General features: G+C 43.1%; 1 long non-coding RNA gene across 1 annotated transcript in view; it reads right to left on the bottom strand.

Moving 5' to 3' along the window:
- LOC131407818 (uncharacterized) overlaps positions 1-18,803 on the bottom strand; it is a 37,187-nt gene that overhangs the window by 16,208 nt on the left and 2,176 nt on the right. The window lies entirely within an intron of this gene.

Raw genomic sequence — 18,803 nt, 5'->3', positions numbered from 1 at the left:
AACATTGTGTTGAAAGTTTTGGCAGGACAATTAGGCAAGAAAATGAAATAAAAGGCACTCAGATTGGAAAGAAAGAAGTTAAGCTATCCCTATTTAATTCATTTTTCCTACTAATATCTCTTTGGCATGGTGGGCAGGAGTTAATTCATTTCAGCCGTACTTACTAATTGCCTTAAGAGACATGAAGATATGCACTGGGCTCTGGGGACACAGAAGAGAACCAGATATGGAGACTGCCCTTAAGGAGCTTCTATACTGTGTGGGGAGATGAAGCCAACAAACATCTATAAAATGAGGTGGAAAGTGACCGGCGCCATGTGAGGGCACAGATGAGGAGGGTCTGTGGGAGCTCAGAGGAAAGGGAGTCATTTCTAACTGGTGCTGGATGAAGGGAGGCTCCTGGAGATGGAGCATTGGAGCTGGGCCTTAAATGTTGGGAAACATTTCACAAAGTAAACAGCGTAGCAAGAGCAAGGTTGCCTGGTCCAAAAGGCCTACAGCATATTCAGGCACGAGGAAGCGCCCAGAGTAGCTACAGTGGGTGGCGAGTGAGGCGAGAGGTGGAGTAAGGGTCTGGGCTGGAGAAGTCTAGCATGCCATACTCAAGAGCTGAGGCTTTAATCTGAAAAGTGGGAGCCTTCGAAGGTTTTTGAGCAAAGAGAGATCTGAGCAGATATCATTTGGATATGTGGATCCCTATGTTTCCTTTGTATGCTTCCTAGATGATAAAAATCCTCTGGAGAGCTTGATAAAATGCATATTCCCAGACCCAGGTACAGGGGATTTTGATTCAGTCTTTCTGGGAAGTGTTGGTGGGTGGCTGGTTGTGATGGGGGGAGGGACAAGTATGGTTTTGATCAGTCCCTCATATCAGAGCTGAGCCTCACCTCGTTCTAAGTCCTTTGTCTACTGTGTGTCAAAACCTACATCCTCCAGTTGTATAGGGGTGGGGTGGTAGGTAAACAAAGCATGGGGATATTTCCTGTGGTGTGATGTGTGGGAGGATCAATGGGGAAATATCTCCTACCCCAATGACCCCAACCGCAATGAACCCGGCCCAACACTCATGGGACTGTGATCATCCCCTCTCTCCCCTCAGCCTCGTGGGTGCTGGAGGGAGGCAGCCTGGCCAACTGGCACGAACTTCGGTCTAGTGTTATCACTTTTCCTGAGAAATTCAAAAGTGGCCAAGCAATTCAAAGGTCTTTTATCACCATGAGGACAAAAGTCAGCTCCAGCCATTAGCCATTGATTATGCCTCACCACACCTTGGGTGAGACCCTTGCCCCAGGGTTACAGAGAGTGAAACTGAGGTCTTACGGTTATTCTAACAGGTCCCTATATGTGCCAAGATGTCTTATCAGACTCCCAGGCAGGCTTGTTCAGAGAGTGAAGGCTTCCAAACCCACACTCACTAAAGTTGTGTGTGTGGGGTGGTGGAGGGGGGCCTCAATGTCCTGTCCTGCAGGAGACAGATTTACACTTAAAACCAGGTTTCTCCATAACAACAACAAAATGGTAATTATGTGAGGTAAAGGATGTGTTAACTAACCTTATTGTAGTAAACATTTTGCAATATATATGTGTATCAAATCATCACATTGTACACCTTAAACTTACATGATGTTATATGTCAGTTATATCGCAATAAAACCGGAAATAGATAAATAGTAAACCAAAACGGGATTCTTCCTCTCTTGGCAGGAGTATCAATAACAATCTGTATCAAGAACTTTAAAAAGGTTTAAACCCTTTGGTCCAGCAATTCCATTTCCGGGAATCTCTCCTAAGGAATTAATCCTCAATATGGACAAGGCTTCAGACACAGAGGTGTTCCTCGTAGCATTATTCACGCTAGCTGAAAAGCGAAATCAACCATGTCTATGCTAGCAATAGACAAATTGCTAACATTTATTGCATGGGGTTGTTGCATTTTACTTGCACTATCTCATTGCATCCTTGCAGGCGCCCTGTAAGGTAAACTATTATCCCCATTTTGCAGGTAAGGAAACTGAGGTGCAGAGAGCTTAAGTAACATGCCCAAGATTACATAGTTAATAGCACAGCAGAGCTAGGATTTATAGCAACACGAAAAAGTGCTTCTGTTGAAATGGTTTTTATTAAAAGGGATCAAATTGATATATGGAATGATCACAACTATACAAAGTAATAATAATAATAAAAATGGCTCAGAGATTTATTTATTTTTATTTTTATTTTTATTTTTTGTGAGGAAGATCAGCCCTGAGCTAAAACCCATGCCAATCCTCTTTTTACTGAGGAAGACCGGCCCTGAGCTAACATCTATTGCCAATCCTCCTCTTTTTTTTTTTGCCCCCCTCTTTCTCCCCAAAGCCCCAGTAGATAGTTGTGTGTCATAGTTGCACATCCTTCTAGTTGCTGTATGTGGGACGCAGCCACAGCATGGCCAGAGAAGCAGTGCGTCGGTGTGTGTCCGGGATCCGAACCCGGGCCACCAGCAGCAGAGCGCGTGCACTTAACCGCTAAGCCACGGGGCCGGCCCCAGAGATTTATTTTTAAAGAGTTGAAATACTCCAAAATATTATAGTGGTTCTCTTTAGGTACTGGGTGTATGGATGTTTTGTGACTTGTGGGGTTCTACTTTTTTCTACTTAACACGATTATATATTTTTATAATTCAGAGGAGAAAATGAACTTTTTGTTTGTTTTTAAATAGGAATTTAGAATTGATAATGCAAAAGGATAGTTCTCAAACGGAGGGATTTTAGGCAATGGAGGAGTTATCCAGGGGCAGTAAGGACTTTGCTGGCACAGCTACCAGCAGACCTTGGAAGCTGCTGACTGGCCCACTTTGGTCTGACATAGCATCACCTCAGAAGTGTGCAGGGAACAGCAGAGAAGCCAAGAAGGAGAAAGGCTCAGAAAACAAGTCCCAGGAGAGAACCTCCCAGAACTTCCAGTCCTAGACCACAGGGGAGCCCAGGAAGGTTTCTGATGACATGTCTGGACAGGAGCTTGGACGATCTTTGTTCCCTCTTCCCTCTGCAAAGCAGGCCTGGCAGCCAAGCATCAAGGTCACCCCACGGTGGCCACACCAGGGGGGCCAGGGAGGGTGGTCCCGGGGCTGGCCCACTTCTCCATCTCCATCAGTCTCCCCCAACACCTGCACACCCTCTTCTTTAAAATGGGCAATGCATGTTTGCTCCACCTAACATGAATTAAACGTTCTTTTGAAACTTGAGTTTTATTTGTCTATAACATACTGTTAAAGTAAAAACAGTGTGTTTGTTGGACAAACATACCTTCAAAACAGCCCCCACGCCCCTCCTAGAGAGGAATCTGGAAGCACCCTACCGTCTGCCGAGCCCTAGTTCCACCGGTGAGTCCTGAGGGCTAAGGAGGCTTAAGATGGGGACTGGGTGAACGGCTTGGCAGGCGGGGCAGGCCATCTGAGGGCAGCGGGAGAGGGAGGGCCCAGGGTCTGCGCCAAGGAGGCTGCAGAGAGCAGGGCCAGAGGGAAGGGTCCAGGGCTGCTTGGAGGTCAAAGTCAGGCCAGCACTGCTTCACCAGTGGCCTAAAATCGGTAGGCTTTATGTTGAAAAACTCAGTCAATTACAGACCTTTCGAACATAAAATGTTTTGAACATAAAATGACATCAATGTCATTATAGAAAATTTAGAAAAAAGAAAAAGTAAAAAAAAAAAGACCATTTCTCTAACTGTATTTTATTCACAAATACATTTTATTATAAATATATTTTCCCTTTGAAAGTGTGACCTAGGGGCCGGCCCCGTGGCTTAGCGGTTAAGCGCGCATGCTCCACTACTGGCGGCCCGGGGTTTGGATCCCGGGCGCACACCGACGTACCGCTTGTCCGGCCATGCTGAGGCCGCGTCCCACATACAGCAACTAGAAGGATGTGCAACTATGACATACAACTATCTACTGGGGCTTTGGGGAGAAAAAGGGAAAAAAAAGGAGGAGGATTGGCAGTAGATGTTAGCTCAGAGCCAGTCTTCCTCAGCAAAAAGAGGAGGATTGGCATGGATGTTAGCTCAGGGCTGATCTTCCTCACAAAAAAAAAAAAAAAATGTGACCTAAAGCAGGTACTCAGGAAAAAAGTACGTACTTTTGAAAATACATGCCACCAAATGCAAAAGGTACAGAGATGGGAAAAGTCAGTTTCCTTCCCTCCCTCTCCTGTCCCTAGCTACCCAGTTCGCCTCCCTGGGGAAAGCCATTTTTGCTGTTTTTTATTCATTTTGACAGAGTATCTTTGAATTTACAAATGTATGTGAATACATTCTGTAGCAATTATGTGCATGTGTGTGTATTCACATTAATCGGGGCATTATGTTCTGAACCTGGCTTTTTACACAGTATATCTTGGGGATCTTTCCACAGGACATGTAAAGAGTTCTGTCAGCTGTGACCTCGCCCCTATTGACCTAAAGGGTCCTTCCTGGTGTCTGACCAGAAAACTTTACAACTCTCAGCCACTCTAGCAAAGCCTGCACCCCTAAGTAATTGGGAGAGACAAAGAGGGGAATAGTTCAAGGTCTCCCTTCCTACTTTCCTTCCTTCCTACCTTCCTTCCTTCCTTCCCTCCCTCCATCCCTCCTTCCCTCCGTCCTCCCTCCCCCTCCTTCCTTCCTTCCTTCCTGCTTTCTAAAATGAAAACAGCTCATTGTAGCTTTTACTCACTCCAATTAACGCAAAATATGCTTATTGTAAAATGATCATATCATACAAAAAGAAAAAAAGGAGAGAGTGAAAAGTGACTGCTACAATTACCCCCAAATAATCATTATTAACATTTTAGCATCTGTCTTTCCTGTTATTTTTCTGGAATATGTACAATTTTTTTCACCATTTTAACCATTTTAAAGTGTACAATTCAGTGGCATTTAGTATATTCACAGTGTTGTATAACCGTCACCACTATCTAGTTCCAGAAAATTTTCATCACACCAAATGGAAACCGCATACACATTAAGGAGTCATTACCTATTTCCCTGGTAACCACTATTCTGCTTTCTGTCTCTAGGGCTTTGCCTAATCTGGGTATTTCCTATAAACAGAATCATACAGTATGTGGCCTTTTGTGTTTCACTTCTTTCACTGAGCATAATGTTTTCAAGGTTCATCCATGTTGTAGCATGTATCAGTACTTCATTCCTTTTTTATAGCCAAATAATGTTCCATTGCATGGATATACCATATTTTGTTTATCCATTCATCAGTTGAGGGGCATTTGGGTTGTTTCCACCTTTTGGCTATTGTGAATAATGCTGCTATGAATATACATGTATAAGTTTTTGTTAGGACTCCTATTTTCAATTCTTTTGGGTATATACTTAAGAGTGGAATTGCTGGGTCAAATGGTCATTCTATGTTTAACTTATTGGAGAAACACCAAGCTTTTCTACAGTGGCTGCGCCATTTTAGATTCCCACCAGTGGGGCCGGCCTGGTGGCGTAAGCGGTTAGGTGCACACACTCCCCTGAGGTGGCCCGGGGTTCGCTGGTTCGGATCCCAGGCGAGCACTGACGCACCACTTGTTAAGCCATGCTGTGGTAGTGTCCCATATAAAGTAGAGGAAGATAGGCACAGATGTTAGCCCAGGGCCAGTCTTCCTCAGCAAAAAACAGCAGGCTTGGCATTGGATGTCAGCTCAGGGCTGGTCCTCCTCACAAAAAAAAAAAGAAAAAAATAGATTCCCATCAGCAATGTATGAAAGTTCCAATTCCTCCACATCCTTGCCAACATTTGTTATTTTCCTTTTTTTTTCACTATAGGTGTTATGGTGGGTATGAAGTAGTATCTCATTGTAGTTTTGATTTACATTTCCTTAATGACTAATGATTAATGACACTGAGCATCTTTTCATGTGCTTCTTAATCGTTCATATATACTCTTTAGAGAAATATCTATTCAACTCCTTTGCCCATTTTACAAATTGGGTTGTTTATCTTTTTGTTGTTTAGTTGTACAATTTCTTTATATTTTCTGAATAAAAGACCCTTATCAGATATACAATTCGCAAATATTTTCTTCCATTCCATGGGTTTCTTTTCACTTTCTTGGCAGTGTCCTTTGATGCATGTAAGTTCAATTTATCTATTTTTTCTTTTGTTGCTTGTGCTCAAGGTCATGAAGTCTTATTCCTATATTTTCTTCTAAGAGTTTTATAGTTTTAGCTCTTATATTTAGGCCTTTTATACATTTTGAGTTAATTTTTTATATGGTGTGAGGTAAGGGTCCAACTTCATTCTTCATATGTGGATATCCAGTTGTCCCAGCACCATTTGTTGAAGACTCTATTCTTTCTCCCATTGAATGGTCTCAGCACCCTTGTTGAAAACCAATTGACCAAAGATGTATAGGTTTATTTCTGGGATCTCAATTCTATTCCATTGATCTATGTGTAAGACTATCCTTATGCTGGTACCACACTATTTTCATTGCTGTAGCTTTGTAGTAAGTTTTTAAATCAGGAAGTGTGAGTCTTCACATTTTGTTTTTCTTTTTCAAGATTGTTTTGGCTCTTTGGGGTTCCTTGAAATTCCATATGAATTTCAAAATCAGCTTTTCCACTTCTGAAAAATGGAATTTATGGGATTTTGATAGGGATTGCATTGAACCTGTAGATCGCTTTAGGGAGTATTATGTCTTCAACCCATGAACATGGATGTCTATTTATTTAGGTCTTCTTTAATTTCTTTCAGCAATGCTTTGTAGTTTCAGTATAAAAGTCTTATATCTTTGTGATTAAATATATTTCTGAATATTTTATCCTTTTTTGGTGCTATTGTACACAATTTTTCCCCAATTTTTTTTATTGTGGTAAAATATACATAACATAAAATTTACCATCTTAAGTATACAGTTCAGTGGTCTTAAATACATTCGTAATGTTGGGCTATCAACACCACCATCCAACTCCAGAACTCTTTTCATCTTGTAAAACTGAAACTCTATACCCATAAAAAATAACTCCTCATTCTCCACACCCCCATCCCCTGGCAACCACCGTTCTACTTTCTGTCTTTATGATTTTGACTATTCTAAGTGACTCATATAAGTGGAATCATACAGTATTTGTCTTTTTGTGACTGGCTTATTTCATTTAGAATAATGTCCTCAAGGTTCATCCATGTTGTAGCATATGTCAGAATTTCCCTCCTTCTTCAGGCTAAATAATATTCCATTGTATGTATATACCACATTTCGTTTATCCATTCATCCATCAATGGACACTTGGGTTGCTTTCATGTTTTACCTATTGTGAACAATGTTGCTATGGACACGGGTGTACAATTAGAGACCTTGTTTTTTAATTTTGGGGGTATATACCCAGAAGTGAGATTACTGGATCATGTGGTCGTTCTTTTAATTTTTGAAGGAACCGCCATACTGTTTTCCACAGTGCCTATACCATTTTACGTTCCCACTAACGGTGCACAAGGCTACTAATTTCTTTGCACACAATTTTTGAAACCAAATTTTTTAACTTAACCTATGGACATCTTTCCACATCAGTGGTATAGAGGGCTACCTAATCCTTTTATGGCACTTTATGGATATACTACAGTTCACTTCAATAATCCCTCAATATTGGCTACCTTGTTTATTTCCGATTCTTAGCTATCATAAAAAGGACGCACTGAGCTTCATTAGAATGTACATCTTTGTGCACTTACCCAATTATTTCCTTTAGATAAATCCCCGGACGTGAACTTATTAGGTCAAATGAGAGGCATACTTTTTTTTTTTTTTTTGGTGAGGAAGATCAGCCCTGAGCTAACATCCATTGCCAATCCTCTTCTTTTTGCTGAGGAAGATTGGCCCTGGGCTAACATCTGTGCCCATCTTCCTCTACTTTATATGGACACCGCTACAGCATGTCTTGACAAGCGGTGCGTTGGTGCACGCCCAGGATTCGAACCTGTGAACCCTGGCCTGCCAAAGCATGCATGATTAACTGCTGCACCACCAGGCCGGCCCCAGGAGAGGCATACTTTTAAAACTTTGATGAATGTTGCCAAATTGTCCTCCAAAAACATCAGAGCAATACCCACTCTGAACAGCAGTGGAAGGGGCGCCCGTTCCCCACACAGGGTCCAAAGGACTTTTCCCCTATGTCACTTCCAGAGGGACAGGATAGGGGCCTGACATGCTCCTTCACTGGGCAGAAACCTTGAAGAAGATGGTAACCGTCCCATTCAATAGAGAAGTTCTCCTCTTAGATCTGGAAGGGCCCTTGGCAAATCTTTATTGGAATTTTTTATTATAAAGACCATTTGTCTGGGTTTTGTTGTTGTTGTTTTGTCTATTTCCTCCTCTAGACTGTAGGCTACATGTGGCCAGGGACTGTGCCTGGCTTGTCCATGTGAATGCCAATGTCTTGTAAAGTACCTGGCACAGGGAAGATCTCAGAAAACGTTAGTTATCCATAGGATGGGGGACAAGACAGTTTACCACATGGTGAAACTCCATGAGAGTAGGAACGGTGTCTGTCATCACCTCCTGTGTCTCCACTGTAGCACAGTCTCTGGCACATAGCAACTGTTCAGTAAGTATTTGTTGAATGAATAAATGAAAGTGCTGGCTCTTGAGTGGTAGCAGATCTGAAGACTCCTAGTCCAGTGCTCTTTCTGCCTGCTACAACTTCTTACTCACTTTTACTTTAATGTTTGCACTGGATTTCTGTCTTTATGGTCCCTTGGTTTCTGTGCTTCAGCAAAACAGCCCCCTTTCTGCTGCCAAACAGACAACCATAGGACGTCACGTGTCAGCAGCTCTGTGGTCTCATCTAACACTCTCAAATGATTTTCCAGTGGTGAGGACCAGGGAGGGAATTTCCCCATGCGTGCCCAGCTCTGGCCCATCTGTGCCCCCTTCACTTGGATGCTGTTCTGTGGGCTGGAGTCAGCATGAGAGCTATTTTTGACTAAGTGGCTACCTAATCTTACATAACCCTCAGCGATTCAGGCCAAGGTCATTCGGCTTAGTGCATGAAAGACATTTCAGAGTTAGTGATCCCCCTTCGCCAGAGCCACCCCAGAGCCCCAGAGCTGGGAGGGTAGTGCCATGATGGTGGCTCTCGGCCTCCTCTGCAAAGCCCAGGTAGGACCTTTTGAGCACAGCTCGACTTCTATAACAGTCCCTGGGAGAATTCCCCAAATATCTTGTTTCCCAATCTCCCTGGTTCTTGGGTGAAATTATGAACCTAGGAAGCAGTGTGTTAGGACCCCGTCTCTCCCCACGTGCATCCAGTCTTGCTTCTTCCCCTAATGTGGAGATGCATGAGCAGAAGATACTTGAGAGGGTCCACGGATGAGGAAGACTTTGTCTCTCCTAGAGGAGAAGTGGTAAACCCACATTTTAATCTCAATTTTGTTTTATTGGAAACAAGATACAATGGCATTCAAGGTCCTCTGGAATCTAATCCCAAATGCCTTTCCTATCTCATCAGCAAACCCTTAGCCAAAAGCCTGACATATAATAGATGCTCGCTAAATGCTTAATGAATGGAATTCACTGCCTGCTCCCTCGTACTTCCTGCCACACCCCACTACCCACCAACTGCAGGCCCTGCTGGTGAACTCTGCACGTGTGCATGTGCTGCTTCCTTCACCTGATAAGTCCTTTACTGCATGCTCTACCCTCAGCGCCCAGTTCAAAGCCCAATGCCTCAAGACCACCTTTCAAGATCCCCCTAAAGAGAACGGGTTGTTCTTTGGTCTATATTTTCCTAGCATGCTGCTCACACTTCTGTTTGGAGCTTCTCGTACCATCTTATAACCGGTATGCACCCTTCCGTTTCTTCCACCAGACTGTGAGCTCCTCGAGGGCAGGTTCTGGCCCTGAGCTGTCACTGTACCTCCAGTACCTATTGCTGCCTGGCATTTATTGGGCCCCTGTAAATACCCATTTGTTGGATGGACAGGTGACTAAAGACACGAATGACATCTGCAGTTCATAGAATCATTTGTGTTTCAAATCCAACATGGGCTGGCTCAACGAGAGAGTCATGAGTGATAGACTCTTGAGTCAACGTTCTGAATACGCGTGGAGTCAACATAGCTTTCTCTCTTAAAAATTTTTTTAATCCCACACATAATTAGTGTCCATTGTAGAAATCAGAGCACAGCTGCAAGAAAATCACTTTTAACAATTTTAGAATATCTTTTCAGACTTGTTCCTCCTAGTGCTCCCCCACCTACATCTTTACAGAAACGGGACCTCGCTGTGTTTACTGTTATCCATTTCCCTCAACAATAGGTAGAGGATAACTGCGATAATCGGCCCAGTTCCCTTTCCTGGGAGACGATGCTCTTCTCCATGTGATGCAGGAGCTCCCATGTGAGGTCAAGGAGACCCCTCCCGTGGTCTTAGTTGATTGGTCCAGAGGCAGGTCTTGACCCCAGCTGGGCCATTCACGGTGCCTGGCTGTCCTGCCCACAGTTGACTGGTTCTGATTTGAGCACTTCACCTAAGGTAGCCAATATATTCCGTGCTTGGGATTCTGGATTCAGGGCTAGAGATAGTTTCGGGTAGACCCTTTCCTGGGTCCCAAACCTTGTTCCCCACTAGCCGGTCTGTAGTGAGAAAGTGAGGGGCAAACATGGCTGATGGAGAGGGAGTCCTGGAGGTGTCTGAGTCCAGATTCCAGTTCTGAAGGTCTGGCCACACTGTGGTCCTTCCCGAACCTTGGATGTTCAGCTCTCCTTTGGATTCTATGGACCAACAAATCCTCCCTGTGCTTTTTCCGTACTGAGATGGATTTCTTTTTTTTTAATTTTTTTTTTTTTAATTTTTGTCTTATTTTTTTCCCCCAAAGCCCCAGTAGATAGTTGTATGTCACAGTTGCACAGCCTTCTAGTTGCTGTATGTGGGACACGGCCTCATTGTGACTGGAGAAGCGGTGCGTTGGTGCCCGCCCGGGATCCGAACCCGGGCTGCCAGCAGCGGAGCGCACACACTTAACCGCTAACCCATGGGGCTGGCCCCCTGAGATGGATTTCTGTCACTTGCCACTGAACAGCTCCTGACACACATGTGTCATGGACATAACTCCATGTCAGCAATATACATGCACAACATCATTTTTAACGGTGGCTCGGTATTGTCTGAATTTCCACTTTTAACCAATCTCTTGTTGTTGGATATCTAGATTATTTCCATTTTTTCACTGTGATGAGCAGGGCTGTAGTAAACATCCTCATAAATTCATCTTTGCTCCCATGCATTCTTTTATCAGAAAGAATTCTTCAAAGTGGAATTGCTATGATAAAACGTATTCATATTTTTATGGCTCTGTGACACAGCTTTTGACTGCCTTGATGCACTGTGGTTATTGCCTCTTCCAGTAGCGCTGTCCACACTGTCAACACTGTCATTGGATGCAGTCATAGGATTACATTATTTCAGACTGAGATGGCCCCAGTGAGTTTGACCCTCGCTGGTCCTTCAGGGGAAGGAGGGCGCGGGTTTTGGCCCCAATATGCCTATAAACTGCGTGCAAGTATTGTGTTGAAAAAGTAGGTATGGGGTCAGTCACGGTGATGAGCATTTTTAGGGGATTTTGTAAACATGAGGACAAGTCCCTGAGTGCACAGTGGACTCTAGGTCTCCCAGCTTCAAGGTTATCAGCTAGGTCCCAAGGGTTTATCCCAGGAGGCAAGGGAAGAATATGGCTGTTAGGACATGTTTGGCACCCAATGCCAGGGAGCAGGGCACAGTCCTCAGTCTGGGACAAATCAGTCAACTGTTTCTGTGCCGAGCACTGTGCTCTGTGCCTGGTTACAGGGGACAAGGCAGACACAATCCCCGCCGCCCTGGTGCTCACAGTCTGGCAACGAAGACGGATGCTGAATGAGTCCTACCACGAAGAAGAGTGAGGGTCCTATCCGGCAGTGCTGGGTGCCTTGGGTGAATGGTCAGGGGCTCATCCTGTTCAGAGAGTGGGGATTAAGCTGAGACTTGAAGGATGTGTAGCGGTAAGCCCAATGAAGAGTGAACGAGTATCCCAGGCAGAGGAAACAGATGGCAAAAAGGCCTGGAAATAGCAAAGAACGTAGAATGTTCATTAGACAGAAAGTCTTGCTTGGCTTGAACATAGAGAATCCAGTAAAAGGAGTGAAAGATGAGATGGTAAGCCCTCCTCAGGCCAGGCTTAGTGACCTGTGCTAAGAACTCTTTCCTGGGCCGGCCCCGTGGCTTAGCGGTTAAGTGCGTGCGCTCCGATGCTGGCGGCCCGGGTTCAGATCCTGGGTGCGCACCGACGCACCGCTTCTCCGGCCATGCTGAGGCCACGTCCCACGTACAACAACTAGAAGGATGTGCAACTATGACATACAACTGTCTACTGGGGCTTTGGGGAAAATAAATAAATTAATTAAATTAAATTAAATTAAAAAAAAAAAAAAAAAGAACTCTTTCCTGATGGCAATGGGGAGCTTTCGAGGGAACAGCAGGGGAGAGGTGTGATCCATGTTCTTCAAGGGGAGTTAGGGATAGATTGAATCAAAAGGTAACAGAGCCCATATTTCTGGCACTTGTGGCCTGTCCCGCAGGCCCAAGGCCATCTGAAACCTTCTCTGTCCATTACACTTGGGTCTCAGACCTCTTAGCTCAGCCCCACTGCAGTGAGAGCCAAATCCAGGGCCTCAACCAACCTTCTCATCACGGCGGATGCCTTCTGCGGATCAGCCCAGGCTCCTATCCCAGGTCCTGCTCTTTTAATAGATAAATATAGCATGTTCACATAAGAGCATACACACGAATATATCTCTACTTTCTACGTAAAGAAGCAACATTTCCCGCCACCCCACCCCCACCTTGCCTCCCATACAGACAAGAATCTTTGTCATGAAATTAAATGGAATGAGATAATGGAACTGAAAGTGCTTTGTAAAAGGAAAAAGGGTGAACAGTGGCTTTCAATTTTTTTTTCTCTTAAGCAGCAGAAGTCTTTTTTTCGAATAAAATCTTACTATACCTCCGTACATCCATCTGCCTATTGGAATCATCTCAAATTTTACATGTCCAAAACTGAGGCCTTGGATTCTGCCATCCTCTTCAAATCTGCTCCTCTCCCACCTTCTCCATATTAGTTCAGACACCTTGTCCCACCCAGGTGCTCATGCTAGAAGCTGGAGAGGCAGCCCTCGTGTCCCTCTCCCACCCCCACTCATGGGTCACCACTCCCCCCACCATCACCAGCCCTGTGGGCTCTTCTCCAACATGTGTCTCCAATCCATTCTCAAGTCTCCATCGCCACCACCACCCCTCACCTGGATTCTGCAATAGCCCTACCTCAGCTCCTCAAGATTGCACCTGCCCCCTTTCCAGTTCAAAGCTCACACACTAGCCAGAGTGGAACATACATACAGAGTTATGCACAAATCACGAGAGTTAAGCTTGATGAGTTTGCCTAAACTGAACACAACTGTGCAACCAACACCCAGATCAAGAGGCAGAACATCACCAGCAACCCAGAAGCCCCTGTGTGCCCCCTTCTAGTCACCGCCATCCCTCCCCCAGGATAACCACTATCCTGACTTCTAACACCATAGATCAGTTTTGCCTGTTTTTGAACTTTATATACATGGATTAATACAATGTCTATTACTTTATATCTGCCCTAATTCACCTATCATTATGTTTGTGAGATCCATCTACATTATTACGTGTAGTTATAGATTGTTCATTTTCATTGCTGTATAGTATTCCTTTGTCTGAATTTATCATTATTTAGTCAGTCAAGTACTGAGAAGCATTTGAGTGGTTTATAGTTTGGGGCTATTACAAAGCGCAGTTGTTAATATTTTTGTCTTTGGTGCACATAAGTATGCGTTTGTGTTGAGTAGCTATCTAAGAGTAGAATTGCTTCATCATAGGGTGTGCATATGTTCACAGAGTGATATTTTTAAAGCACAATCAGATTGCAGCATTCTCTTGCTTAAATGCTCCATGGCTTCCCCTTGCCTTTAGAATAAATTCCCAACTTTTTCTCTCAACCCACAAAGGCCTTACAAGTTCCAACATCCCGTGACCTCTCCCTCCCAAGCTCACACCCTACCCTTGCACTGGCTGCTTTCCCACCATAGTAAACTTCTCTTCCATTCCTGGAGCCTGCCAAGCTCTTTTTCTGCCAGGATCCCACCCACTGGATATGCCACAGTTTCCAACTGGCCGGTTTTTACTCATTCTTTATGTTGAAAGTGTAATAGAATTTCCTCAGAAAGACCTCTCCTGATCCCCAATCTAAAAAAGCAATCACCATTATTGTCTCTCATTGCACAGCTCATAATTGCACTTAACTACAATTTGAAATTGTCTGGTTGTTAATGACTGCCTCACCCAGGAGACTGTAAGCAACAAGAGACTGGGACTGTCATGTTCTCTGCTGTGTCACCAATACCCAGCACCGGGCAGTAACACAGTAGGTGCTCAATAAATATCAATGTGGGATAGAGAGTGGATAAGAGAAGAACAAATGCCTTGAAGTCACACAGGGACCGCGGGCAAATCTTGGCTCCATTACTCACTACTCTTGTGCCTTCAGGCAAGTTACCTAAATTCCCTGGACCTCATTTTCCTCCTCTGTAAAAGAAGAATAATCCTGCTGGACTCAGACAGGTAGGTAGTTGTAGGGACGGAGTGGGAGTATGTGTATGCACATTGCCTAGCACACAACGTGTTGGGCACATTGTAAATGCTAGTTAAGGCGTGGCTTTCCATGTATCAACTCACTGACGCCTCGCCACAATCCCAGGGCCGGCACTGTTCTAAATCCCCATCGCTAGATGAGGAAATTAAGAAACTAAGGCTCAGGGAGGTTAAATACTTTGCCCAAATTTTCTGGCTCCAGAGCCTAGGCCTTCCTGTACAACGGTATTGGTAGCAGCATGTGAAAGATCAATAAAAACAGAGGAAGGGGCAATGGTGAGCTTCTAACAGCCAACAGCCAGCTCACCCCCACCCCCTGTGACATCCATTCATCCCCAGGAAACACAAAGGTTAGGAGCACATGAAAACCACTGGGTTACACAAACATCCGTGGTTATTAATAGCTAGAAAGGAAAAATAGAAAGATCTGATTACAGAAAAATTTTAAACTTCTGTATAACAAAAGTCATCACAAACGAGGGCAAAAGATAAATGGGAATGTAGGAGAAAATATTTAAACTTCATATAAAAAAGGATTACTCTCCCTCAGCTGAACATGCTATGCTCCTGCAAATAAACTGGAAAAACACAAACGACCCAATGGAAAAATGGGCAAAGAATGAGAACAGTGGATAGAAGAGGAAATGAAAATGGGCAACAAATACATTGATAATTAGAGAAATGAAAATTAAATAATGAGCTCCCACATATCTCCTAATATTGGCAAAAATGAAAAATATTGGTAACGTTCTCAGCTGACCAAGGCATAAGAAAACCAACACTACCATGCTCATTGTTGGGCTGTAAAAAAAATTATAGCCTTTTAGGAAACATTTTCCAAAATATTATGACAAAAAAGTGTGACAACTTTCAGAAGTGAAAGCAATAATAGATACTAATATAGATAAATGATTGATAGATAGATAGATAGATATAAAAACAGTCATTGCAACATTTTTTTAATATCAAGATACACCCTGATTGCATCAATACAGTTACATATTACGTAGCTATTAAAACAAATGAGATAGATCCATGTGTGCCAATTTAAAATTATCTCTAAAACGTACAAGGTGGAAAAAGAATATTCTAGAATAATATCTATGGTTTGATCCCATTTTCATAGAAAACAAAATAAACATATCCAAATGACCCTGAACATTTGGTTGAGCAAAGAAAAAAGTAGAGAAATCAATTTCTAAGTACAGTGTGTCAAAGGTGTTGGACTGGAGAGTATTAGTTTTGTTTCAGATACATCTTTAAGTTTGAATGGCTGCAGTGAGCAGGTATTTTATTTAAAAATTAATTAATAAGCCCTGCTCATTAATGATGACTTACTAAATGTCACCTGCCTGTCTACCCTTGTAAAACATTTCCTGCTTTAACACTTACGTTGCTTCAGTTCCTACAAATAAGCTGCTAGTTGGAGAGAAGGTGTTAATTGTCTTCTGAACTACTTCCTCTGATTAACGTCTTGGCTTGCTCTGCTGCCCAGCCTTCCAGAGGGAAGAAACCTTATATCATTATTATTCTAAAAAGAAATATATGTTCTGCATCTGCAACACATACATGCACATGGTAGAAAATGCAAAATGAATGAAAGATTATATAGTGAGAGGTGAGCCTCATTTTCTCCCTACTATCCTAGCCACCCAGTTCTACACCAGGTTCTTGTGTATCCTTCCAAAGATTTTCTAGGCATATACTAGCATATATGTGTATATATTCTATTTTTTTTAACACAAATGCTGTATGTAATGTCTATACACACAAATATGGAAGATGCCTTTTGATTTCTTCTAGCCAGAACCTGATTAGATCCAAGGTTGCAGTTTTCTTCTGCTTGAGAAGCCGAATTTCCCCAACTGAGGCAGTTTATCCCTCCATCCATCAGTCCACCTATCCATCCACTAACATCCGCTAACATGTATTTGGTGAGCACTCATTCTGCGCCAGGCACCAGGCTAGAAGCTGGAGATAAAGTGGTGAAAAGGCAAAGTCCTTGCTCTCACCCAGCTGACCTTCTAGTGCGGAAGAAACAAATTATGTAGAGGAAGACAAATAATAGAAAAAAACCAACAAATTTCAGATAATGGAATGTGCCTTGGAGAGACTCATTCTCAGTCAGGAGAGGGCATGGGGGAGAGGTGGGAAGGAGAAGGAGAGGAAAGTTTCTTTGCTCTGATGATTTTCCAATGAGAGATTCCATGGGCAGAGTTTCAACCTGATCCTAGTGGTGAAGAGGGTGGATTCTGAAGTCCTGGAGGCGTACACTTCAATCCTAGTTCTGCCATTGAAAGCCAGGTGAGCCTTGGGCAAATTATTTAAGTTCTCTGTACCTCAGTTTCCTCATCTGTAATATGGGGTTATATAAAAATAGTACCAACCTCATAGGATTGTAGTGAAGATTAAGTGGATTAAGCAATGTGGGCTGCCCAGGCTGGCACAAAGAAAGAGACAAAAAAATGATAAAGTTAAAAAAAATGATGTTAGGCAAAGAGATCTTAGCTGAAAAGTCAAAAGTACCATCTATAAAATAAAACTGATAAAAATTTTCATCAAAATTAGAAATGTTTGTCTGTGAAAGACACTGTTAAGAGGATGAAGAGACAAGTTACAGTCTGGGAGAAAACATTAGCAAATCACATATCCGACAAAAGGCTTGTATCCAGAATATAAAAAGAACTCTTAAAACTCAGCAGTAAGAAATCAACCAACTCAACCAAGAAATGGACCAAAAACTTGACAGATACTTCACCAAAGAGGATACATGATGACAAATAGGCACATGAAAAAGATATTCAACAGCATTAGCCATTAGGGAAATGCAAAATAAAACCATGATGAGATATCACCTCACACCTGTTAGAATGGCTTTTGAAAACCTGACAATACCAAGCACTGACAAGATACAGAGAAACTGCAACCCTCATACATTGCTGGTGGGAGTGCAAAATGGTCCAGCCACTCTGGAAACCAGTGTGGCAGTTCCTTATAAAGTTAAGCCTACACTTAACACGTGACTCGGTGATCCCATTCCTAGGTGATTACCCTGGAGAAATGAAAACTTACGTTCACACAAAAAACCTGTACACAAATGTTTATAGCAGCTGTATTCATAATCGCCAAAAACTAGAAACAACCCAAACCTCCTCAAGGGGCCAACAGATAAGCAAACCGTGGTAAGTCCGTACTACTAGAAAGCTACTCAGCAAAAAAAAAAAAAAAACAGTACAAACTACAGATATATGCAACAACTGAATGAACCGGAAAGAAGTCAGTCTCAAAGGGTTACATACTACACGATCTCATCTACATGACATTCCTGAAAAGACAAAGCTAGAGCAATGGAGAGCAGATCAGCATTGCCAGGGACGGGTTTGGGTGAAGGATGTGACCACAGAGAGGCAACTGTAGGTGGCTTCTGGGCTGGTGGAACTGATTTGTATCCTGATTGTGGTGGTGGTTACACAAATCTACATATTTGACAAATGACACAAATTTATATATTAGAATTCATAGAAACGCACACGAAAAAGTCAATTTTATTGCATGTTAATTTAAAAAATAAGAAAAATAAAAAGTGATCAATGATATTGTCATTCTAACTCAGCCACTCACTTCAGCCTTCCTCCCTTCTTTTTCCTCATTCTCTGCACCCAGAAAGGTCTTAAAGACGAGGCACTTCCACCCCCTAAACATTTGAAGACATCCTTAATAACTAGGCTTTGTTACTCTGCATACAAAGGTAATATATTTTTGTTGGAAAGAGAGGAAGGAAGGGAGAGAGGAAGGAAGAATTCAGCCATTATAGAAATGTGTGAAAGCAAAAGCCCTCAGGAACCCCATCCTCCAGAATTAACTGCTGGGAGGAGCTTCTACCAGAACCATTTCTAAGCAATTTTATATAGTTGTTTCCTCACAAGGTTCAGAACCCATATGGCGGGATTGACTCTGATTGATTGTTCCAGGAAACATGGAGGGCCCTGAGGAGAATGACCTTGAAAGGTTAACATCCGGGATGCCAGCCCATCCTCTCACCAAGTCAAAGCATTCCACAGTTGGCCGGAGTCCTAGGGTTAGCTAGTTCATTAAAGGTCAGCCAGTCCCTTCCTGTCCCTCTCCACCACCAGCCCCAACA

The sequence above is a fragment of the Diceros bicornis genome, chromosome 1 (assembly GCF_020826845.1).
Source record: "Diceros bicornis minor isolate mBicDic1 chromosome 1, mDicBic1.mat.cur, whole genome shotgun sequence".
Taxonomy (NCBI): Eukaryota; Metazoa; Chordata; class Mammalia; order Perissodactyla; family Rhinocerotidae; genus Diceros; species Diceros bicornis.
The sequence above is the reverse complement of the archived record's forward strand: the minus strand, read 5'-3'. Positions and strand labels throughout refer to the sequence as shown.